Below are 18,478 nucleotides of genomic sequence, written 5' to 3' on the forward strand. Positions count from 1 at the left end.
CAGAGGTCGGAAGTCGGAACTGGGAATGACGTCACATTCATCTGCAAATACGGATTTCCCAGTTGTTTGTGTTCCATTTGTCATTTACCAGTTGAAAAAAAGAGCGTCTCTTTAGTCGCTTATTTTGGTAGGATGTAGAGCAAACCGGCTCCAAAGTTTGGTTAAAAAAAAGGATCCAATTTATTATTATGACAATGGAAAAGAAACTATCAAAAGCTTTAAATTTTGAATTTACTCGTACTGTTTGATGAATGTCATATCCATACATGTAAATTGACTGAAATTTATAAAAGATACAACAATCTAAAATGGAAATAGAATGTTATATGAGCTCACTACATGGAATGAAACACAAAAAAACTATGAAACTCCGTACATTAGTGAATCCCTAAATATGTTTATTTAATTTTTAGGTATCCATGTATATAGTGTATTAATTCGTACATACACGGGTGAATCATTTAAATAATGTTTGTACATATGCATGTATGTGCTTCACATATATCAATTAAAAAGTTGTAAAAATGACAGATGCTGTTCTTGCATTAGCCTGTCATTGTTTTTAGCATCATTGATCAGTTGTTAACCGTAAACCTTTAAAAAAAACACATTGCGCAGAACTGCATGTATTAAAAGACGGTTGCTGCACACGACATGCAACTGCAGGGTAGTGCTGTGTCTACAATTTCTATAAATGCCCTGAGAAACAGCAACGGTTCTGAAAAAAGGTCAAAATCAAAGATTTTACCATACGTAATACATTGTGCTGTCATATTGGGACGTCGAGGTCAGGGTGCTCTGTGAAAAACCGAGTTCACGAGTTGTAAATACGACTTGGAGAGACGTTCTGTTTGCTACTTCCGGTCAGAAGTCCGAAAAACAAGTTGGAATACGAGTTACGATGACAAATGGAATGCAGCGCTTCACTGGCATACACGAGTCAGGATTTTAGTAACCGCTGCAAACAGACCGTACCATCAGTAGCTGCTGTTACAGGAGCATTGTTTTCACAGTCTGATTCGATTTATCCTGATTAGAGATTGAAACTTCTCTCTTCACATAAAAGATGTGATCTGATTCAGACATGCATGTTCATGCATCGTATATTTGATCTGAATAAAACCACTCTGAATATTTGCCGTAGAAGAAGAAGTTCTTCTTCGCCTTTGTTTTAAATGAACTGCCGGCACTTGCTCGTTTGTTTTCACTCCTGCTCAAGCAAAATAGTGGATCATTCTACTACCTGGTGTCTGTTCCTTCTACCATCTGATCAACTATTCTGAGCTCAAGTTTAAGTTAGAAAAGGTTATCCCAGCAACAGACCAGTTTTGTTTTGCTCCCATGTTTCTGTCTGCTCTGTCCTTGGGACAGACGTGTGCAGTCAGACTAAACTCACCCCAGACAGGGAGAGACCATCAGATTGAGTGTTTTCAGGGGTGCGGATCAGAGCGAATATTGGCATAAACCCCTCCTCAAACAGAATATTTCCTCCTGAATGAGCTGAATCAGGGGGTTTTATTCTGAATGAAGTGTTTATATGAAGCTTTTATATTCAAATCATCATTCTGATTACAAATGATCCATATAGACACAGCTACTGATAGTTACAAGATTTAACCATTCTCAACTTCAAGCAGCAACCTCTGGTGATAAATAAATCCAATGCAAAAACAAAAAATGAAAAATATAAATAGTTAGCACTCAGATATGTCTAATAGGGTTATAGGGTAGTCAACAAGGATGTAAAACTGCTGATTAGACCTGTTTACAGCCTGATTCAGAATGTGACCAAAGCTGGTAAAAACTCCTGCAAGTCGTCCGAGGTCATTTTTGAGTTTTTTTACACATTATGAAAGTGTAGATTCCAAGCTTTCAAACGGTGTCTCATACACCTTAATCTGAGCATATTTTACAAAAATATGCTCATTTGAATGTTAACTTCTAGTTTCTGTTTGTTCTGAGAAAACCAGGCTCAAAGTTTCAGGACTTTTCATCCCTTCAGGCCCAGTCCACAGAGAGATGAAAACAATATATATTGTCGTTTCGTTTTGAAAAAGTTTTCTGTAAAGACGGGATGGTTTCAGGAAATATCTGCATAACCACAGAAACACTGAAGACCACTGAAAAAGCTCTGGTGCATACGCCAAGCCCGTGCTGCCACGGAAATGCATTAAAAGAGAGAAGAAGATCACAGAAAACTGCCTCAAACTTTCTTCTAGCTGCCTTCCTGGTTGCTCTTTGCGTTGGATTTAAGAATATCTGGTGTGTGCATTTCGCGGTGGTGGTAAAGGAGCATCAGATTTTTCTGTAAAAGCCATAACAAGCTCAGTAGCTTCTGCAGCACGAACACAACCGTGTAATCCACCGTGTTTGTTTTGTTTGGACCTGCGCAGGCGCCTTAAGGGAGCTGCACTGTGTGTGACATAATCGTTTCAAGAAAGATGCGGATAGCCGTCCACACGGAGACGAAACGGTAGTCGTTTACAGATTTATGCCTCTGGGACCCATTTTCGAAAAGTATTGTTTACGGTCACCCAAAATGCTGTTTCCGTGTGGACGAAATGCTGATACAACAAAACTTTTGCGTGTACTCCTGAATTTGTCTCCATGTGGACGAGGCCTCAGGCAGGCCAGGTAATGGGCGTGAACAATAGAGCCACATTTACATAAGTCCAGCCAAACCAAGCTTCTGTGTGGGACTGGTGACGCTCATCAAAATATTCCCATAGGAAATATTCATCAAACTTTCACTGTCGAGGATCCTGAAGTCGTCCCAAGTCTGTTGCTAATTCTCGCCGCTTCTTTATCGTCTTTTCAACTCTTCTTTGCAGCAGGGTGCATCTTGAAGCTTGCTGATAAAGGTGATAACTACAAACAGCTATATTTATGTGCCGGGGAGGGGTTCGTTTGAGCCTTGCGGTGTTTGTTATTGTCCATCTTAATGGGTGAAACTGGGAACAATGGAAGCTGAGTGGCCAATTATCACCCAGCAGTTTTGCTTTCCCGTCCCCCCCATCTCCCCGCAGAAACTCTGAAAACAGAGCATTTTAAAACACAAAATTAATGCTTTTAAATATCACATTTGTGTTTCTTTTTTCATCAGATGAGTAGTTTAAATGTCAGACTTGCTTAAAATGAGAAAAAACGAGAAATGATTGTTTTGAAGAAAACGACTTTGCATCCATTTTTCTCAACCACCGGAATGCCGACTTGCAGGAACTTTATCTGGCTTCGGTCACAAATGTGATCTTGGCTGGGATTTTTCATGCACCAATGGGACCATTATGTTTTTTGGGTTTTTTGTCTGTTTTGGTTTTAAAAAGGATTTTGAGCAGCATGGCTGACATGTCTGCATGGTGACACCGATCCATTTGGACCTGCCTCAGTTCCATCCCTGTTACTAAATAAATCCAAAGACAGAGACAGCAGTTTTAGTTCAACTTCCATAGATTAGACTGAAGAGCCTCCTTCAATGCTCTAGTGGCTAATGTCAGGTTTTGTCCGGCTCTTTCTGCAGACTTTACTAATGGGCTTTGCCCAGTTTTATTTTAGTCTGTAATACAAAAAAGTCATGGCATCAAACCTTGCACACTAAGTATTTATTTTTGTATTCACAGTGAAAATTTATCGTACATGACAAATTGATTCATACCGCAAGGAGAGAAAAGTAGTGAAGATCATTCTGCAGTTCTTTCACTCCCTGGGTCCATCCATCCAGTACAATATTTGGTCTTTATCTACTAATTTCAGGTTGATATCAACAAAATAAACGGTCAGATCACTGTTTAAAGTGAGGTTTCTGTGCTAGAGAGCGAGCGAGAGGGGAGCTACAGCCACTGCTCTGAATAATCATTCATTTAAATCCCTAGAACCAATGAAAAAACAGAATTCAAACCTGTTCTGAACAAAATGTCCCAACACAGTCTGGTTGCAGACCACCGAGCTCAGACACCTCCTCTCTCAGGCAGTTCCTGTGAGATGCCGGTACGACATAACCTTGCAAAGCAGATGGATACGCCCGTTTCCGTGTTTCTCACGGGTGAATCCATCTTCAAAGATCCAGTCTGAACTGTTTGTTAGAAAGTGACAGGACCAATCAGCGACGAAGGGCGGTACTTTCAGGCATGGTGGAGTCATGACGTAAACAAGCAGCAGCAAGAGCTGGTGCAGTTATGGAGGAAGAGATTAGCGTGGATGCTGCTAAAGCGCCAGTTTATCAGACGACATTTCTTCATTTAAAGAAGAACAAAGAACAGCAGTGAGTTGTTTTCTGTTCTAAAACCACAAAAGTCAGTACTGACATGTCTACAGTCGCCATGGTTACCGTTATGCAGTAACGCGGTAGTGGCTACATCACGTTGCTCTGATTGGCTCGTATAGATGTGACAGACAGAACATCTATCCAATCACCCTCTGAGTTTTTTAAAGGCTCCGCCCTTTCCCAAACACTGTCTATGAGAGGTTTTCAAAGGGATGTGTGAAACAAATGCACCTGGTGTGTCAGGTTAGTAAAACATGCCAGGACAGCCTCATCTTGTACCATTTGACCATTTTTTGCCATTTTGAAATCCTATTTCGCCACTTTTTCTGCCAGTATTTGCCACTTTTTATGTATTTTTGCCAATTTCTGCTTCTGTTGACTCTTGTTTGCCACTATTCACTCCTATTTCACCCTCTTTTATGACCATTTTGGCATGCTCTGTTTATTTTTTGCCTCTGAAAACACATTTCTGCATTTTTATTTACCCATTTTAATTCTGTGGGTCTACATTTTGTACAAGGCTGTATGCCACAGATCATCAAGAACATCTGCACAAGGGCCAGATTTAGTCTTGACAGAGTCTCTGGGGGCCAGACGAAAAATTAAATCAATATTTTGTTCTGATTAACATTATTTTATTACAATTTTCTTTCAGGACGTTTGTGGTCATTACCAGTGAGATCTATCCTGCCGTAGACCCACAGAATCAGCTGCTGAAAATCCCAGAGACTGGGCCCTCAACAATTATGATTTAGCACCAATATGAACTCATGTTTCACACTTCTCACTACTTCACTGCTTCATTCTGATGTTTCTGCAACATTTTGCCACCTTTAACCCATTTTTGCCACTTTTTGCTATTTTATCACCCACTTTCCCGCCTTTTTACTACTTTGTCGTTGGCTATTTTTGCAACATTTTGCCACTTTTAACCCATTTTTGATACTTTTGGCCCTTTTTGCCTCTTTAATCCATTTTTGCCATTTTTTAAACTCCTTTAAACCACCTTTCTTGCCCATCTTATCCCTTTTGTGCCACCGCTTTATCCATATTTTGCCACTTTTCATTAATTTTTTCACCATTTTTGCCACTTTTAACCCATTTTGATAGACTTTTTGTTCCTTTTTTCCTATTATACCAATGGTTTGCCACATTTTAACCTCTTATCACCACTTTTCCTGCAAGTTTTTGTCCATTTGTGCCACTTCACAACCCATTTGGATGCCTAGCGCTCATTTTTGCCACCTTTTAACCCCTTTTTTTTAATTTTCTATTAATGGCTGACAAGTGAATTTCTGTACAAACAGATATAATGTGAAGTCATTCTAAAACTATTTGAATATTTATTACACTCTTAACCCTTAGAGCTCAGCCATTTTTTCCCCATCATGTCTCGTCTGGACTTTTTTCTTCAAAAGCTTGTTAAACGTCAACCCTGTGGTGCACCATCAAGCTCTATACATCTTTTTTTTTCAGGACCACCTGAGCTTTAAGAATCTACTACAGTAATGTCACTTGAATTATGAAAAAAGTTATAGGACTCAAAGACAATAAAAAACTAATTGGAATTTGAAACTCAAAGATTTTCATTGATAACAGATGACTAAGCATTTTCTTTGCACAGACTTGTTCTCCATCTCTTGGGGACAAAACAGTGAAAAAATAAACTTTCTGTGACTAACAGTTTTCAAAATATGTACATATATACAAAAAAGTCCATGCACTGTTTTGCAGTTAGATTCATTTGTGCCGTTCCTTTAAGCAGTAGAGACGCAACGAGTCGACTACAGCTCCCACAATGCATTACATCTTAACGCTGCCCTCAACAAATATGGCGCTATCCACCAAAGAAAGCCAAAGTAAAATATCGAAAATGGATTAAAATGGACAAAAAGATGCTTATCATCGGATCTAACGCAGTGGATTTAATCTTTAAAGAACCCGAAAAAGTCAACGAAGTTCCGGGCTCGCTAGAGCAGCGTCCTTAAGGGCTACTGAGACGTCAAGGGTAGCAAACGAACGGCGAAATGGTCTCCTTTTAGAGGAGAAAAAGACTAAGTGTCTGCAATGTTTGGTTCAAAAGTTATTAACGTTTTTCTTAACTGTGTCGCTTCTTGTTGTATACGACAACGCTGTCCTCAGAGACCCCGGGAAGACAGCCAAGTTCTGGGCTCATAAGAAAATGTTCTTTAAGAGCTGGAAATGCATGAAGAACATATTTAGAAAGGCACAACACAGAGCTTTCACGAGAAAAAACAAGCTAGTGCCTCTGACTTACGGTTCAAACGTTACTAAGCAGTTTTTACAAAGGGGTGTGGCTCTGGCACGGATCCGTTTCGCTGGAGCTCTGAGGGTTAAAACCACAACATTTTCTTTTCCTGCTTTTCTGAATTTAATGATCTTCTGGGGGCCGGACAGGAAGCTTTGGGGGGCCTGATTTGGCCCCCGGGCCGCCAGTTGATGATCAGTGCTATATGCTCTGGCATGACTAAATAAAAAAGAATCTGTTGCTTTGCTGAGAGTGGTTATAATTCAGGTAAAAATGACAGTTATCACAGCTTAACTTTACACTGGACTCAGGTTTTGCTGACCTCCAGAAAGCTCTCCCCTTTATCCCTCCGTATGCTCAGCCTTGAGTGTGTGAAGTTTTTAAATGCTTGTAAAAACTTCTGCTTATCTTGGAGTATTTCTGCCACTGTAGCTGATCCGTACGACTCTGCGGTCCACTGGCTGCAGTCCCATACCTGTACTCTGCTGGTGCGTTGGCCTGCATGCTTCCCTCTCTGTGCTGAGAGCTTAATGTCAGAGCGCGGCCTCCTCCAGTCCCCTGGGCAGCTCTTTGTTTGCTTTAGCCATGTGGTGGCTAGCCTAGCCGCTAACTCTGGGACACATTTAGCCTGTGCTCCACTTTTATATCATCCTGCCTTTATTTTCCTTCTGTCTGAACAAACACGCTGCTCTGAACTGCCTTTAGAAAGGCTAGCATTGATGCAACTGTCAAACATTGATGGACACATTTGGTCATTGTGGTTTTTACTGGCTGCTATGCTAGCTCCAGCTTAGCAATGTGCTTGCAAAGACCATGCAGCGCTTTCTGCCAAGAATGTAGAGGGAATTACATGAAGGTTAGAGAAAGAGGAAGTCTGATCCTCTTGTCTTCGGATATTAAGACTACCAGAGGCAATTTAAAGCGCAGAAGGCCCCGGGTTTGAAGACTTAGCCTTAGGTGTTTATTGTGGTCAGGGGTTGGATTCTGGAGTGTGTGGAGGAACAGAAGAAGGAGGAGGAGAAAGAGGAAGAGGGATGGTGGTTTTTGCCACCAGCTGTTGTTACCTTGAGCATAACGGCCTTTAACCCCCATTACAGCGAATCACCGCAAGCCACAAACACGCTAGCTTCCACTGGATGCAAAACAACCAAAAACTCACTTGTTTACCAGCTAATGTGCTATGTGTGCAGTCACTCTTACTCATTCAACCTCTCCTCTTTCCTTTTTCTTTTATCAGCTCCTCGCTTCACATCTTGCGCCCTCATTTCCCAGTCAGAGCCTTTGTACCGTTTTCTCACCCTCTCTCATTATCTCTCTGTCATTCTGTATCATCCCTTTTCACATATCCTCCCCATCTTTTCCTCTTCATCTTCCTCCTCTGCGTTTCCTTTCATCTGTTTGCCCCACTCAGAGCCCTTTGTTGGTTAGGGCCCGGGGTATGCGTGGGTAACCCCGGTGCCCATGTAAAGGCCCAGCGCTGCGGACTCATAGAGCCTTAGTGCCAGTAGATGAAAGCAGAGAGAGAATCTGGGGCTGGCACCCATCTCCCTCTGTCCTGCCACCGTGGCCTCTTATTTCACAGAGAAAATTAATAACTTTAACAAACATCAATGAGCCACGGCTTGATGCTCGGTTGGCGTGCATGCCGGCTGTGCACACATGACTGGATACGAGTATTTTTGCTTGTATGTTTGTGCGCCTGCATCTGTGTCGCTGCTCTCATACCTTACACTTTATCAGATTTAAGGATAAAACTGCCACATTCATGAGCGCTGATAAAGACCGATGATGTTTTTCCTTCGGTTTGTTCTGATCAGGCCGCTCTCTTCTTGAAAGGCCGTGGCGTCCTTTCTTGAGGCGAGGATGATCTGAAAGACGGATGGATGAAGGGAGGGATCGATGGATGGATGTGACCACTTCTGAAGCATTGTCGACAGCCCTGCTGAATAGGCGGCCGGCCTGCCTGCAACCACTCCTGTTTTTATGATCTTCAAAGCGAAGATGACACACAGACGCACGCTCACGCACGACCACAAACTGTTGATCGTTACAGAAAAACATATGCTTGTGCAACCGTGGGTACACACCAATTTGCATATAGATTTTTGCTCACATGTTGACACGAACAAACCCTTGGACACGTGTGGAAACTCTAAATATGGTCATCTAAACCAGGGGTTCTCAACCTTGTTAGCCCGGGACCCCCAAATAAAGGTGTCAAAGACCGGGGACCCCCACTGGACCTGAAGGTGGTTGAACAGCCATGAACATTCAAGAATAGCTATGTGGAGACAAGGCCGTCCATGAGGGGGATAAAGGGGGAGGTTTCTGGGACCCAGCCAAACTGGGGGCCATGGAGGTCAACAAAATCATGATCCATTGGGAAGTTAAGCTTAAAATGAAATAAGTTTTGTTAAAAATATATTTAAAATTGGTTTTAAAAAATGCTTAAATTAGTGAATAATGGCAAAAAATGGTAAAAAAAATGTGTTGAAATTTGATTTTTTTAAAGAACATGAATGGGTTAAAAGTGGCCCAAAAATAACCAACAATGGATTAAACTGGCAAGAATTGGTATAAAAGTGGTAAAAGTGGTTTAAGAAGTGGCTGAAATGGCTTTAAAGTGCAAAATATTGAGGGAGATTAGGTAAACTGGGATGAAAAATCGATATTAACTGGCAAAAATGGGATGACTGTGGTTAAAATGGCCAAGAAGGGGTGTAAAAAGTGGTTAATAGTGGCAATAATTAGGCAACAATAGGCAAAAAGTGGCAAGAATTGGTTTAGAAGTGACAAAAACAGGCAGGAAAAAATGGTGGAAAGGGTATAAAATTGACACAAATGGGTTTTAAGTGGCAAAAATGTGCTAAAATTTGCAAATTTGGTGTTAAAAAGTGATGAAAAGGGTTAAAATTTGGTAAAGTTGTTGTAAAGTGGCAACAGTGTAATTTAAAAAATATTCTTAGTTGTTTTTAAGGCACCTGGAGACCCCCTCTCAGTGTCCTGTGCCCCCAAATGGGGTCCCAACCCCAAGGTTGAGAACCCCTGATCTAAAGCAGGGATTTGAAAAAACAAAAAGAAAAGTCTGAGAAGAGAACTCAGGAGTGGAGTGAAGGCGAGGTGATCTGACAGAAAGTGGCAAACATGAATTTTGTCCTTATTTCCTGATAAAACCCTTCAGCCTGCCTGGCTGTGCTATCTCACCTTCTCATCTATAAACTTATCTCACAGTGAGAAACACAGACCGCAGAAAGAACTGGACAAACCCCAGGTTATGTCAGCCGTCTGCTTACAACAGAGCTGGGGTCATCAAGAACAGAGTCTCTGGGGGCCGGACTTCCAAATAAAGAAAAATTAAATCAATGTTTTGTTCTGATGAACATTATTTTATTACAGTTTTCTTTCAGGACGTTTGTGGTCATTACCAGTGAGATCTATCCTGCCGTAGACCCACAGAATCAGCTGCTGAAAATCCCAGAGACTGGGCCCTCAACAATTATAATTTAGCACCAATATGAACTCATGTTTCACACTTTTCACTACTTCACTGCTTCATTCTGATGTTTCTGCAATGTTTTGCCACCTTTAACCCATTTTGATAGACTTTTTGCTCCTTTTTTCCTTTTATATCGATGGTTTGCCACATTTCAGCCTCTTATCACCACTTTTCCTGCAAGTTTTTGTCCCTTTGTGCCACTCCACAACTCATTTGGATGCCTAGCGCTCATTTTTGCCACTCTTTAACCCTTTTCAACACTTTAACCCTCCATTTTTGCCAGTTTTAACCCCTTTTTTATTTTCTATTAATGGCTGACGAGTGAATTTCTGTTAAAACAGATAAAATGTGAAGTCATTCTAAAACTATTTGATTATTTATTGCTTTAGGGGTGGATTTAACAGATGAAGACATCTAGAGCCAAAAGACACTCTTAAAACCAAAACATTTTCTTTTCCTGCTTTTCTGACTTTAATAATCTTCTGGGGGCCAGACAGGAAGCCTTGGGGGGCCTGATTTGGTCCCCGGGCCGCCAGTTGATGATCAGTGCTGTAGACGGATTTAAACGGCTCTTGAAGCCAATCCGTGGAGGCTTCCATATTGAACCAAACTTTGGATCAACCTAACGGCCCGTCCACTGAGCATGACTTCCTGTCAGCCAGCATTCTGGTTGACAGAAACGTTGCCTCTGCCTGTCGAGCTATCTGTCAATCAAAGGAGACGCACCAATCAGCTTGAAGGTTTATCCTAAATATAATCCAAACTATGGTGGTAAACCAGTTTATTTAATGTGAAAACCAGTCCAGACGGGTTCCTGCAGCCAGTCTCTAGTGGACACTCGCTGTATGGCAATTTTTGGCACTTCTGCATTGGCTTCATTTTCAGGACTGGAGGTTGCTGCTTGGGTCAAACCCAGTACTTTCAAAATAAAAGCACAAACAACAGAAAACAAATACATGATTCAATGTAAAATAATGACATTGCACAGGGCCATATAAGTTGTTCCAACTCTCTGTAATCTCTTTCACCCCGATTTAGATGAGTTTCCTCTTACATGAATGTCTGTGAGGTATGTGGCCAGCACTAGCTTAGAGACAGTGGCTGTATAAAGATAGACACGTCTCTATGTTCCCTGCTGTACAGAAGTGAAGCAAAAACCCATCAGCTCCAGGTGCTACAGTACTGAGCTGGTGATGTTACTGTAACCAGGAAGAATCCTTCTGCAGGTTTACATCCTCAGACTTTCTTTAGTCCAGTGGTTCTCAACCTTGGGGTCAGGTCCCCCTTTGGGGTCGTGAGACACTGAGAGGGGGTCTCCAGATTCCCTAAAAAAAACTAAGGTACATCTTCAGGTACAGTGGGGGTCCCCGGTCTCTGGCACCTTTATCTGGGGGGTCGCGGGCAGAAAAGGTTGAGAACCTCTGCTTTAGTCAAACAGTTGAATTTACTGAGAGCAAAGACCATCAGGAGGACGGATCAGTGTGTTTCGTTATTCTGGTGCAGACACACGTCGCTATGGAAACCATAGTTTTACACCTTTAGATAACACCTACAGTAGATTAATATGAACGCTTAGTAGGAAAAAGACTAGAACAGGAACTATCAGAATAACATCCTGTCATGACAGAAACGATCTGATCTGGTCTTATATTAAATTTTTGCTCGTTTTGTCTTTAAAAAGAGAGAAGGTGAGATTTAAGAGCAGTAAACTGGAGGCTGGTTGATTTCACTGGTTTTGGCTTCACTTTAGAGAAACTGTTGTGTTGTCCATCTCTTATATAGTTAAAGCTCTGATACGTCCTGGAAACGAGATCCATCCAACAGAAAAATGAGTATTTCTTTTTTTCTTTAACAGTGAGTCAGACTGTTTGTGGACCACCGTCTGTCGTCACCAGAAAACTGCTGGAAACCCTAACAGCTGTAAAAGCACAGCTTGTTTGTTAAAGTCAATATTTGGACATATTAAAGGCCAAAATGTTCTGTACCACCTGAGTAAAGCTTTTTTATCCTGCTTTGGATCACTCAGACACCTGACTTTACATTTTAGGGCATTTTTGTAACCATTACTAATATTTAAGCACAAATCTAAGTACCTCTAATCTAATCTATTTACCTCTGCTAAGGAGGTCATGTGATCAGGTGGGTTTGTTTGTTTGTTTGTTAGCAACATAACTCAAATACTTGTGGACGGATTTTAAAGAAATTTTCAGGAAATGTCAGAAATGGCATAAGGAAGAACTGATTAGATTTTGGGACTGATCCGGATCACCGTCTGGATCCAGGAGTTTTTTAAAGGATTCTGTACTGGAGGTGGAGGTCTGCGCTGTTACCACTTTACACCAGGAGATGGCGGACATGAGTAACTTCAATCCCAGCAGCATTTGTGGGTGTGTTTCTATTCAAAGTTTTGGAGTTTATAGAGTTTGAAAGACGCACGCCCAGCCGAGGGGACGAGTCGGAGCGTAACAGAGAGAAAGACAGCGAACTGTAGAATACTCACAATGCTGGGAGGAACAGAGGAATATTCACCCTCTGACATGACTTCCAGTGAGACCATGGGTGCTTCCTCCATGACAGCCCACACGTAGTGAAGCCAATGATTTGCCTCACCGTGTCTCCACCCCACCAGAGAGGGAGTAATCAGCGAATTAGATTTTGGGAGTGATCCGGATCACCATCTGGATCCGGGAATGTTTCAAAGGATTCTTCACGGTTGGGAGATAGGGCTGATGGTGGAGGTCTGCACTCTCCGAGTGCTTTTCAAGTTTTAAATTAAATTCATTTTAAGGATATTTCTTTTAATACTCGATCAAATATGCCACTTTAAATTATTTTAAATTTCCCATTGTTCTTTTGGAAAGCATCCCAGGACCCCCTTCAGAGGCTTGCTACCCCCCTGGGGTCCCGACCAAAGTTCTAATAGTTTTAGATTTGTCATTAGTTTCTATTTTTATTTTGTTTTCACTGTCTGTGTTGGATTTTACTTTAGTTTTTATTATTTTTTGTGTAACTTTTAGTTTTTTTGATAGATGTCGGGGCTGAATGAACATCATACATTTTAAAAACATATTCTAACAGGATACTCTTCACTTATCATTTATTTATTTAATGATGACGTTTAAATAAAACTCCAGACATAAACTACCACTGTGTGAAGTCTTAACCAATCAGATCAGGCCATTTTACTCCCCAGACTCTGGTGTAGGTGTCGGTCAGTCTGGTTGTGTCAAAGACTGAAACTAAGGAGATTTTGTCTCTATTTTAATTTTAGTTTAGTTAGAGCTCTATACAGTTTTAGTTAGTTTTCGTTTTTTTTGGTAAAGTTAGTTTTGATTTAGTTTCAGTTAACTAAAATGATTTTTAGTTTTGAATTTTAGTTTTAGTTATTTAGTCAGTTTAAGTGAACTATAATAACCTTGGTCACCACCCTCACTCAGGGAACAACTTACCATGAGTGAGTCAAGCCATGCTAAGCTAAGCTAAGCTAAGCTAAGCTAGGCTAAGCTAAGCTTACTGGCTTTTGTCTGTGGATTCACCCTCAGCAGATTTCTGAGCATTGTTTCCCCTCTAATCTAAATCCCATTAAAGCTCCTGTTAGGAACTTTTGACTGGAGTCAACTTTCTGCCACAGCTGCCCTAAATTAACAGCATTGGTAATTACCAAAATCATTTTCGATGTTTCTGCAACGGTTAATACACCAATATGTAGAAGCTCTTTAACCCAAATGATATTTTTAATGATAAAATAGAATTATTATTGTTTTCCATGAATTTTCACATTTACTGATTTACAAAAAAACTGTAAAAATAGTAAAGCACATTAATATTTCTTGATGAATATGTCAGATTATAGTTATTTACTGTCATTCCTGAACAGAAAAATGAGTTTTACTGGTTGAATGTTGTGCTTGATTCATTTCTGACTTCTCAGAGAAGCCCAGTGAGCCGGCTCAAATTTGGGTGAATTCAGTTTGAAATTCCTCATTCCTGTTCAACATGGTAAAACGTGGAGAGCTGACTGAAAATGAAAGAGTCTGCATTAAAGCACTTCATGATGCTGGATGGTCTCTGAGACAGATATGACAGCTGGTCTGATACATTTGTTAAGCACTGTATATATATATATATATATATATTTATATATATATATATATATAATCCAACTTTCTTTGCAGCAGGGTAAGAAGTGAGGTGTTTCCCTCATCAGGAATGTCTGTAGTGGAAAATGCAAAGAAAAGCTGTTTCTGCAGCCGACTGTTGAACGTTAATGACAGCTACCCTGTGGCTGTGGTTTCAGGCTGTAGATACAACCTTGGAGAAAAATCAGTCCTTATTCTGACGCTCTCAATTTTGAAGCTCAAAAACAGGCATCAGAATTAATTTCATCCTGTTTCATAACCCTCTAAAACCTCCTCACAGGAGCTTTAATAAAGTACATATCATTTAAATGCATTCATAAATACGCCGGCTCTGCACAGAACACCTTTCAGGTATTCAAACGTCCCCAAGGTTGATCAGTGACCATGGACTTCATAAAGGATCATTATCTCTTGTGTATTTGGTGAAAATTCATTGTCAGATCATATTCACCCTCAAAAGCGTGCAAAGATGAAATAAAACGCTGGCAGCAGTATGGTTTGATCGTACGCTCCATACAGGGAAAAGTCTAATGAATTTACACAGGGCTCAGTTGACAGGCTATTTCAGCTGGAAGGTAAACACAGCTATAGACGGCTGTTTGCTGTGTGTGAATCCCTCTCTTTACTTTCCTCTGTTCCATTAAGAAACATGAAAAGCGGCGGTCCAGCAGAAAATACATTACGGTGTTTACACTCACAAATAATAAAACATAAATTGTGGAAACCCTCTGCCTTGTACAGTCCAGCTCATTCAAAAGAAGCTGCCCCGAGAAACAGGGGTGAGACCGCTGATTTTCTGCCGGCAAATATTTGGAGAGCTAATTTGGAGGGGTTGGGGTTTGCTGGTGTTGAGCAGTGTGTGTTTGCAGGAGTGTGTGTGTGTGCGTGTGGGTGTGTGTGTGTGTGTGTGTGTGGGTGTGTGTGTCAGCCACAAGGAGCCAGACAGCCAAGAGTTATTGAATTAAAGACATAATTTCCTCATTTTAGGGACCCAGTAAAAGCTTGGATTCTTTTTCATTAAAGCTCCTGTGAGAAACTTGTGGTCTGTGTTGATTTCATGCCTCCTGCAGACCACTGCTGTGAGACGCCTCCGCCATCGGGACGGAAATACACGCTAAAACTGTTAAAACCGGATTAAACTTCTGGTTATGGTTACATCAAGGGTTAGGATTAGGGTTAGGTTACCAGGAGTTAAAGTGACTGTGGCTCAGTGGGTAGAGTCGGTCATGGAAGGTTGTGGGTTTGATGCCAAGCTCCTGCAGTCCCGTGTCTTCAGCACTAAACCTGAGGATGCTCGCACCGCTTCATCAGTGGGATGGATGCCTATGAATGGGCTTAGTTAATACTGATGGCCCAGTCGCCATAGCAACTGCTGCCATCAGTGTGTGAATGTGAGTGTGAATGGGTGTGGCGTAGTTCGTAGTTAGACTAAAAAAAACTAGCATCAAAGCTGAACTCCATTTACCGTTTAAAAGTCAAAAACCTAACAACGAAGTTTAAAGCCGACTAAAGAGTAAAGACTGTCCTCCATGAAAACACTCAACTACCGCTAACGTAGCTAAGGCTAAGGCTAACGAAGCTATGTTAGCTACTTGAAGTTTTGCAAATCTCATAATTATTCATGAAAAATGGTTACGTAGCTAACGTAGCCAAAGTTAACAAAGCCATTTTACCTAAGTTAGCATCAGCTATGTTTACCAAAACTTCTGAAGCTACATTAGCTACTTAGCTATGTTTCGCTTGTAGCTACATAAGCATAAGCTACGTTTGCTAAAGCTTATATTGCTAAAGCTAGTCTGGCTGCAGACCCTTCATCTGAGGCGCTTCTATTTCAGAATGGAACATGCTACAACTTTCTACATGAAATCAGATAAATGTTAGCTGCTAAGCTACATGGGTAGCATAGCTAGTAGCTAACTTAGCTAGGTAGTTAAAGCTAGGCAAGCTCTGTAGCTACGTTCTCTATGTAACTATAGTTAGCATAATTAAGTTAGCTTGAGCTAAAGCTAAAGTGAGACAGTGTTCACGTAGCTACGTCTGAAACAGGTCTAAATATAATTTAATCCCGGATTAGTCCTTTAATCCTTGTCTCTGTTTCATTTATGAAATGCTTAGTCGGCAGTGTCTGCAGCGTGTCACACCTGGTTCGGTCACGTCTCGTCATTAAGTCGTCTGATTGGTGAGCCTCAGCTCTCTGTACTCTAAGCCAGGGGTTCTCAATGTTGGGATCGGGACCCCATTTGGGGTCATGAGACTCTAAGATGGGGTCTCCAGGTGCCTTAAAAAACTTAAACCCTTTTTTTAAATTACACTGTTGCCCCTTTACACCAATTTTGCCAAATTTTAACCCATTTTTGCCACTTAAACCATTTTTTCTCAACCTTTACACCTTTTCACCACTTTTTTCAGCCTGTTTTTGCCACTTCTAAACCAAATCTTGCCACTCTCAGCCTGTTGTTGGTTCTGTTGTCCCATTATTGCCACTATTAACCCCTTCTTTACCACTTTTTATGCCACATTTCATAATTTGATATGCACATTTTTGTCAGTTTAACCCATTTCTTTCAATTTCTGCCTCAACTAACCCTTTTTTGACAGTATCTATGAATTTTTTTTTTATTCCATTTCACCAAATTTCCACCTATTTTTGGCTCTTTTGTGCCATTTCAGCCTGTTCTTATTCCCTTCTACCACTTAATATGTCTGTTTTTGCCACTTTTACCCATTTTTGCCATTTTTATCTCATTTTTGGCACTTCTAACACATTTCTGCTCCTTTAATATCCAATTCCCCTCCTTACCACTATTTTTTGCCATTATTAACCCATTTTAGCTGTTTTTAAAGTACTTTAATTCTGTTTTTAACAAAAGGATTTACATTTTTAAGATGGCTACCTACTCCCTAAATGACAGATATTTGTTTGATTGATAAGTATGTGCCACAGCTTAACTTTATAATGGACCAGGATTTTACTGGCCCCCAGTTTGGCTGGGCCCCAGAACGCTCTCCCATAATCCCCCTCATGGACGGCCTCGTCTCCACATGACTGTTCTACAATGTTCCTGGCTGTGTTCATCCAGCTTCAGGTCCAGTGGGGGTCCCGGTCTCTGGCACCGACCCTGAGAACCCCTGATTTAGACGACAGTATCCTACATGTTATGATGAGTTCAAACGTCTTATAAAAATGTGAAAATTTAGTTTTTAATAAGAAACTTCAATAAATACAGCAGGAGTGTCAAACTCAGTCACAGCAGGGGCTGAAATCTGGATCTAGGTCTAACCTGAGGGTCTAACAGGGTCAAGATTTAACTGAAAACTGTCAACCGTGTTTCACAGGCTGTAAAATCATAGAGGAAATTAAACAGTGATGATAAATGATTTTAAGATTTCTAGAAAAACGTCTAAATGATTAAATATCACAGCATCAATGTTTCTGTGTGTCCATGTCTAATAATGCGAAATAAATGAATAAATGAGTTAAAGGCTCAAAATCTGAGAAAAAAAGTCAACTTTATAAGTCCTAAAGGTCAAAATACAAAATTAAAAGTCAAAATAAGGTTTTAAAAGGCAAATATATGAGATAGAGAGTTAAAATAAGATATGAGATAAAACACAAAATCAACAGTTTAAAAGGTCAGAATAGAAGATAAAGTTCAAAATTGTGGCTCAAAAAGGTCAAAATATGAGATAAAATTCTGGATCAGGAGTTTAAAAAGTGAAAATATGAGATTAAAAGTCAACGATAGGAGTTTAAATGTCAAGAATGATTTACAGTGAAGAATGATGAACCTAAAAGGTCAAAATATGAAATAAAAAGTCAAAATCTTAAGTCTTGAGATGCAAAATGAAAATATGAAATGAAAACACAGATTAATTTCTTTCCCTCATTCCTGACTATTTATCTAATTATTTCTACGTTTTCTGATTTTTATAATTTAACAAGGATTTTTTAAAATCTCTTCGAGATTAAATTTGCATTTCTATACTGGAGGAAATCTGTGAACCTCATTCTGGTGAGGCACTTCTAACTGAGATATAATACATGTATATATATATGTGTGTGTATATTTGGTCTTGCAGGCCGGGTAAAAGTGCACCATGGGCCGCATTTGGCCCCCGGGCCTTGAGTTTGACACCTGTGAAATACAGTGTGAATGTGTGTTTATATTTTATATATTATACTGTAGAAACACTTGACAATAAAACAATCTTTAAAAATCTAAAAACATCAAAATTTACTTAGACAATTAAAAAAATGCTGATTAATCACGATTAATCACAGCATATTGGTGCGATTAACTCAATTAATTTTT

Source organism: Cheilinus undulatus, linkage group 15, assembly GCF_018320785.1.
Source record: "Cheilinus undulatus linkage group 15, ASM1832078v1, whole genome shotgun sequence".
Classification (NCBI taxonomy): Eukaryota; Metazoa; Chordata; class Actinopteri; order Labriformes; family Labridae; genus Cheilinus; species Cheilinus undulatus.